The sequence below is a fragment of the Alligator mississippiensis genome, chromosome 7 (assembly GCF_030867095.1).
Source record: "Alligator mississippiensis isolate rAllMis1 chromosome 7, rAllMis1, whole genome shotgun sequence".
Classification (NCBI taxonomy): Eukaryota; Metazoa; Chordata; order Crocodylia; family Alligatoridae; genus Alligator; species Alligator mississippiensis.
The window spans coordinates 6609322-6616056 of NC_081830.1; the positions used below are offsets into that span (position 1 = coordinate 6609322).

The 6735-nt window shown below is 52.7% G+C and overlaps 1 long non-coding RNA gene across 1 annotated transcript in view; it reads right to left on the minus strand.

The window, feature by feature from the left end:
- Positions 1-984, minus strand: part of LOC132251345 (uncharacterized) — an 85316-nt gene extending 84332 nt beyond the window's left edge. The window contains exon 1 of the long non-coding RNA XR_009463320.1: positions 642-984. This is a non-coding gene — a long non-coding RNA (uncharacterized LOC132251345). The remainder of the gene's footprint in view (positions 1-641) is intronic.
- Between the last annotated feature and the right edge of the window lie 5751 nt (positions 985-6735).

The window sequence follows — 6735 nt, forward strand, 5'->3', positions numbered from 1 at the left end:
AAGCTAGGCTGTCATAGGAGATCAGGACACCTGGGCTCTCTTCTGCCATCAACCTCCCACATCAGGTCAGGGAAGTTAATATTAAAGGGGAAAGAATAACTATTCAATCATGTTTCCAGCATACTGGATGTCTGTGTCCTGGAGACGGTACTCTCACCTCCAGCCTGGGGTCAGGAAGATCTTAGAGCTCCTACCCTCTAACAGCTTCATCCCAACACACCAGCTCTTGCCCTTTAAGCTCCACCTGGGCAGAAAGATCACCCCAGCCTTCCCAAGTCATCACAGGGCATAGCACAACCTCCTCATCCACAACAACTTTGCTTTCCACAACAACTGCCTCCAAACCTTGGGCCTCCAAACTTTGGGCACAGCTCTGGGCACTCAGGTGCCCCAAAGGTGCTGCCCTCTGCATCAGACACCCGAGAGAGGGACTGGGAAAAAAACTTCACCCTCAGCCCTGCATGGCACCTACATCAAGGGGAGGGCACCAGCAGCTTCTGGACTGAACCCCTGAACTTGACTGCTGATTTCCAGCACAGGTTTGACAGCCACTGCTTTCTAGCACAGCTTCTCTACAGCACTCCTATAGTCACATCCACTCCCAGACACCAGAAAACCCACCTGGGACAGCCCCTACCCACCTCTGCACACACACCCCATGGGCACTGCACTGATGGCCACAGACCCCGTCAGCAGCCCAGACACATCAAGGCATCCTCCAAGCGCAGTCAGGAGAACAAACCCCAGGAAGCCCAGACAGGGACTTTCAGAGCAAATCCCAAGCCTCAGGCCTGGGGCTGTCTGGTTTCTTGGGGAGTTTTCACTCCAAGGTTTCAGCTGTGCAGCCTGACCTGGGGGTAGTGCCCAACTGAACACTGTCCTCTCCAGACTGCTTCTCCCACCACTTCTTTTAGCTGCAGGCAGGAGCCTGTCCAGAGCAAACAGCCTCCTCTTGAAGTCCCAGGCCCAGTGCACTAGAGCAGCTGAGGCTAATGGGCAGGTTACTGTGGCTCTGGGAGTTAATTAGTCTCCTTATTAACCCTTTTTTAGCCTGCTGTCCTCAAGGTATCTAGTTACCATCAGAGCATGAAAGAGATGCATCAACTTATCCATAAGGAGGATGGAAGTTCTCCCTCTAGGTCTCTGCAGGGCCATGCTGCCTTCCCCTCCCCCTGAAGAAACTCCCAGGGGCCAAGTCCATGCTGCTGAGTTCCCACACAGGTGGAGACACCCCCATCCCCATAGAGCTGAGCAGGGAGACAGCCCTCCCCAGCTCAGCAGGGCCTGTGCAGAAGCAGGGATGTCCAGAAATACTCAGCGCCCTGCCAGCTCCCTGCTGTGCTTGGGACAAGGACTTCCTGGGGGCAGCAACAAACAGAACCAGGGAGGTTTCTGAGCCCTTGGTCCAGCCCTGGAAATGCTCAGGGTGATCCAGGCACATTCTTCCAGCAAGTGGAGGGGAGAGGAGTGAAACCCCTGCCAGCCTCTCCCAACCTCCCTGCACCAGCATACACAGACCACGTCTCCTTCCTGCTGGAGGAGCAGCACCACACTCTCCACAGTGTGTTTCCATCCCCTAAACACCCACTGCCCCATTCCCTAGGACACCTGTGGCCCACAGCATGGAGCCAGGCCTGGTCACTCACTCAAAATAACCTCCCAGAGACAGAGATGAAGAGCAAAGCCCCCCGAGTGCTCAGAGCAGAATGCTGGTCACAGACCATCAGTGCACTGCTGAGCTCCCAGCTCTGCTCTCTAAGGAGATGCACAAACCTTTCAGCAGATGGGAACCCCATCACCTTGCTGAGGACCAGACCCCACAGATGCAAAATGTAGGAGACCCCCAGGCTCAGTCAGACCTATCTGGGGTCTCTTCTCACCTTCTAGGGCTTTGTGGAGACACAAGACCCTGGCTCCTTCTGCACAGGCTTGTTCTGGGTCATTCACCTTTTGACATCTTTGACATGATGCACCTGAGCTACATGGGGAACCTACCTCCCTTAGGTTTCTCCAAATATGTTATAATCACAAAGAATCCCTTTCCAAATGTTACCTTTGTTGGAGAATTTCAAGGGCTGATTAGAAGACTAGGGGCACAAAACAGAGTTCCTGATTTATTTATGGGGTCTCAATTGGCACAGCAACCTCAGCAGTCCATAGCCATTGATGAAATCCCTGTCCTGCCTCAGGGGGACATATCTCCTTCACACACACCTACTAGTTCAGGCAGTAGTTCAGGCTTGATGTGTCTGGGCTGCTGACGGGGTCTGTGGCCATCAGTGCAGTGCCCATGGGGTGTGTGTGCAGGGGTGGGTAGGGGCTGTCTCAGCTCTTATCCATCCTCTCCCCATGGGAACCCACATACAAATCCCTACCCAGTGGCTCCTGGATACATACAGACCCTTGGCCCCAGAGCCTTAGACCCTACTTAGCGCTCATCCTGCCTCCTCCTACCTTCTGGGAGCTGCCTCACCTCACAGTAGGGTGGATTTGCTCCTGCTTTTCTTCACACTGCTCCCTGTCCCCATGGATAAGTCCCTGGAGCAGAGAGGGAGTCATACAAGGCCAGGCCCCAGGCTGGGCAGGTGGTTCATTCTGCCCTGGTCTTGTCTCTTCATTCCCAGGAGCCATTGTGGAGGAGAGGCTGCTCCAGCGCTGCTCAAGTGCAGCAAGGCCTGGAAACACCTTCACACTGTAGTGTGCTCTCTCTGGCATGTCCATTACTGACCACAGATACACTTGGGTATGGATCTGTCAGGGACCCAGGAAAGGCCTGAATGAGATGGAGGAGAGAGGAGGGCTTGCTCCACAGACTGGAGAAGCAGTCTCCAACCCACAGATTCAGGGCCCCTGACTAACCCTCAGCATCTAGTGTGCCCTGGGGCAAGGCTGGACAGGAAAAGCTCAGCACAGCAGTGGTCAGAGCCCAATCACAGCTTGTCCTTGTCCAGGGGACAGGCCAGGTTGGTGTCCCAGGATCAGGGAGGGAATGGCACCAGGGAGGGGAAGCTGGTTCTGTGGAGATCCATGGGATGGTGGGAAAGAGCTTTTTCCCACAGCAGCCCAGGAGGGGCATTGACAGGAAGGGATGTGCCATGATTTCTATGCCCTCCCTGTGCCTTGGGCACTGGCACCTGGACCCATCTCACTCCTGCAGCAGCAGGCAGAGCCAGAGGCACATGCAGGCATGTGGGAGATGTTGCATCAGTGAAGAAGCCCATTTACTCCAGCATGATGGGACTGTGCTTGGACAGGGACAGGATGCATGAATGCCCCACCACAGGCCCCACTGCCAGAAACAGAGCCAAGCCAGACTACACCCACCTGCTGAAAATCACACGTCAGCCAGTGTCCCAGTGTAGGGCTGAATCCCTGGACCTGCTTCTTACAGTCAGACAGAGCCCACCCCATGACCCTCTGGGGGATGGAAGAGGCACTGTCCCCAAGGGCTGTCACCTTTCCAGGCAGCTCCCTGTCTATTACTGCTTGTACAGACCCAGGATCCCACATGCAAATCCCTTCCCAGGGACTCCTGGTTAAATGTAGCCTCTGGTTCCTGACACCTTATTCCCTTCCAAACCCATTCCTGCCAGCCCATGAGAACAGCAATGAAGTGTTCTTTGCTTTTTCTCTTTCTCTCCTGTCTGTCCTCACCTATAAGTGCCTTGAAAAAGACCAGGAATCCCTTGCTCTGATCCTACATGTCTGACTCCATCTTGACTTCATTTTTGTTCCCAGGTGCCTTCATTCAGATGCAGCTGGTCGGGGGTAGAGGAGCCTAGAGAGACCCTCACCCATATTTCCACTGTTTCTAGTTATTCTGGCAGCAGTGGTTTTTTAATGGTTCTGGATCCTGCAACCTCCCCTGAAATGTCTGGTGCGGATCTGATAAGTACACGGCCTGACTGAGAGCACAGTATATGCCCTCTGAGCCTTTATATATGCCATTTTTTTGCCCTTTCTTGCCTTGCATCACTGTTTGCACACGTGGGTTTTCCGGATGCTTTCAAAGTTTAGTTCGGCTGACTAGGAATTAAGGCATTGTGTCCATGGATTTGTTGTGTGCAAATATAAAGACATGTAATGAGCTGATTTGTCCGCCAGATGGTGATACAACTTTTTTTTGTAGGTCACTCCTCTGAATTGCTTTCAAATTCTGCTTTTTTTTTTATTGTGTGGTTTGCGGGCTGGGCACCAGGCATGGGACGGGAGGCCTCAGCCTGGAGTGTAGTGCTGGACCATCCTGCTGGACTGTCCAGCTCTCCTGTGGTGCCAACTCAGGACCGAGCTTAATTTGCTTGAAAATCTAGCGCGCGCAAACACAGATACAATGCTCCAAACCTTAATTCATTTGAAAACCTAGTGCATGCAAAACCTGATGTAATGCTGCAAAATAAACACGTTTTAAATTTTATAAACCTATTTATTTAATTTAATGAGGATTAAAACTTGTAGTGTATATAGGTACACCATCTCTCCAAGGCTACACCATATTCTCCAACAATGACTCTGGGAACCAGTTCCCTGTACAGCTGCGCTGCCTGACAGTCACAAATACCACCAGATATTACTGTGTCATGGGTGACACAGTGACACAGAGCAGAGCAGGGATTGAACAGGGTAGGCAGCCTCTGCAGGGCTGAAATCGCTCTCTCCACCCCTGCAGACATCCAGGAGCTTCACACTACTGGAAGCCAAGAGGAAGCCTCTACTCTTGGGATCAACTCCTCCTGCACTGATCAGCCATGACAAGATGAACGCTGCAGCCCTTGCTGCAGTATGCATTAGCACAACCATTGATCAGTGCCTGTACAACTGACACAAAGGCCCACCTCAGGGCACAAACCAAAACAGCCTCACAGGACTGGGACTAGGCCTGTCATTTGCAACTTGCAAGAACACCACCCATTTTTTCCTGATAGGCCCTTCACAAAACCAACAGATAATGAGAAACTTAATTAGACAAGAACAGGGCACCAAGGCACAGACCAGAATGACCTCAAAACAGAAGTCCCTCTCTTTTCGGGAAGGTGCACCCATTAATGAGATTCAGGATGTGGAGGATGTCACCTGAAGACAATTTAGTACTTTCCTCTGGCTCCTTCTGGTAACAGTGGGGTAGTCACGGGCACAGCATCACAGACAGGATCCAGGCAGCATGTGCACAGAACATCAGCACAGAGGGAGGCCAATATGAACAGTAACACATGAACCCCTAATAACACTAATGGGCTCAGATAGCAACATGGGCAGAGCCTGCGCAGACAACATTGGTCCTAAAGAGCTCAACAGACCAAGGTAGTTGCCAGCACCACCCAGGCCTTCCCCCTCCCTACCCCACTCCTGGCCACCCCATCCACCACACCTGCTCTGAAAAGATCATACAAAAATTACTGTACCCCTAACACCTCCTTGTGCCCAGCACTGATGCCCCAGATGGGAAACAACCCTAGCCTCAGAGTGTGACTGACTGAGGCACAACAAGAAACACCCCTGCCCCATAGGCCAAAGAACATGGGTCAGCAATGCACACAGCCTGTGCATGCAAAACATCTGGACTGGAGAGAAATATCCCCAGCCCCTGTGTAGGCCTCTCTGGAGTATGAATCTATTGGTTAGTGTACAGTCAGAAACAGGCCCCCAGCATCTCTTGAGCGCCAGACCTTAGTGACAACGAACCAGAGCATATATGGCTTCAGTGGTGGTGCTGGGAGGTGTCAGGTGCAGCTGGCACTGCCCACACCTCTCGCCAAGCCCCACCAAGAGTGCATGGTCTCCCTGCAGGCTCTCAGCATGACTGGGACTGCACCAGGTCATCGCCTGTGGCCAGGACCAGGTCCAACAATGCATTTCCCCTGGTGGGGCTGTGCACCTCCTGGGTTAGGTGGAGGTCTTGTATCTCAGCAAGGAACCTACATGAGTGGTCAGATCTGACTGACTGCTTTTCCTGGCAGATGTCCGGATAGTTTAGGTCACCCATGATGACCACGTCCCTTGGCTTAACTGCCTCTGCGAGCTGACCTGGGAATTTCCAGTCCAGCTCTTCTCCCTGGTTGGGTGGCCTGTAGTAGACCCCCACCGTTAGGTCCCTTTCCCCCCCAACTCCCTTGTATTCTGAGTTAAATGCAAACCCCTGAGTGTAGGGGCTCAGTCCCTGCCCAGAAACCAACCTACCTGTCTCTGCCTGCTGGGATCCTTCCTTTCTCTGGAAGCAAGGGCAAAATCCCTATAGCTCCTCCTCTCCCTGTTATCAGCTCCCACCTGTGAGTGCTTCATTGAAATAGAAAGGAGTGGGATCTCAGTGGCTAATTCTCATCTTGCTCTGCCTCCCTTTTCCTAGGTGTCTTGGCTGAGATGCAAGGGTGATGCAGCTTGGAGAGAACTTCAGCCTGAACTGTACTGTGTCTAGCTTTTTCATCACCACTCAGTCTTACGCCTGGGACAGGATCTGGCAGCCTCCCGGGAAGGGGCTGGAGTGGGTAGTGCACCTATATCTTTATGCAAGGCGACCGTGGTTCCTTCCCAGTCTCCAGAGCTGAACCAGCATCTCTGCAGATACTCCAGATGAGGGAGTCACTAGTCGGGGAGGCACTAAGGTCCCAGAGGGGAGGGGAGTTGTGAGTCCAAGAAGAGTGGTCGTTCCTTAAGGAGACGATTCTCCGAGCCCAAAGGGTGACAGTCCCAACACGAATCAAAAAGGTCAAGAGTGCTCAAAAGCCCCCATGGCTCACCAAA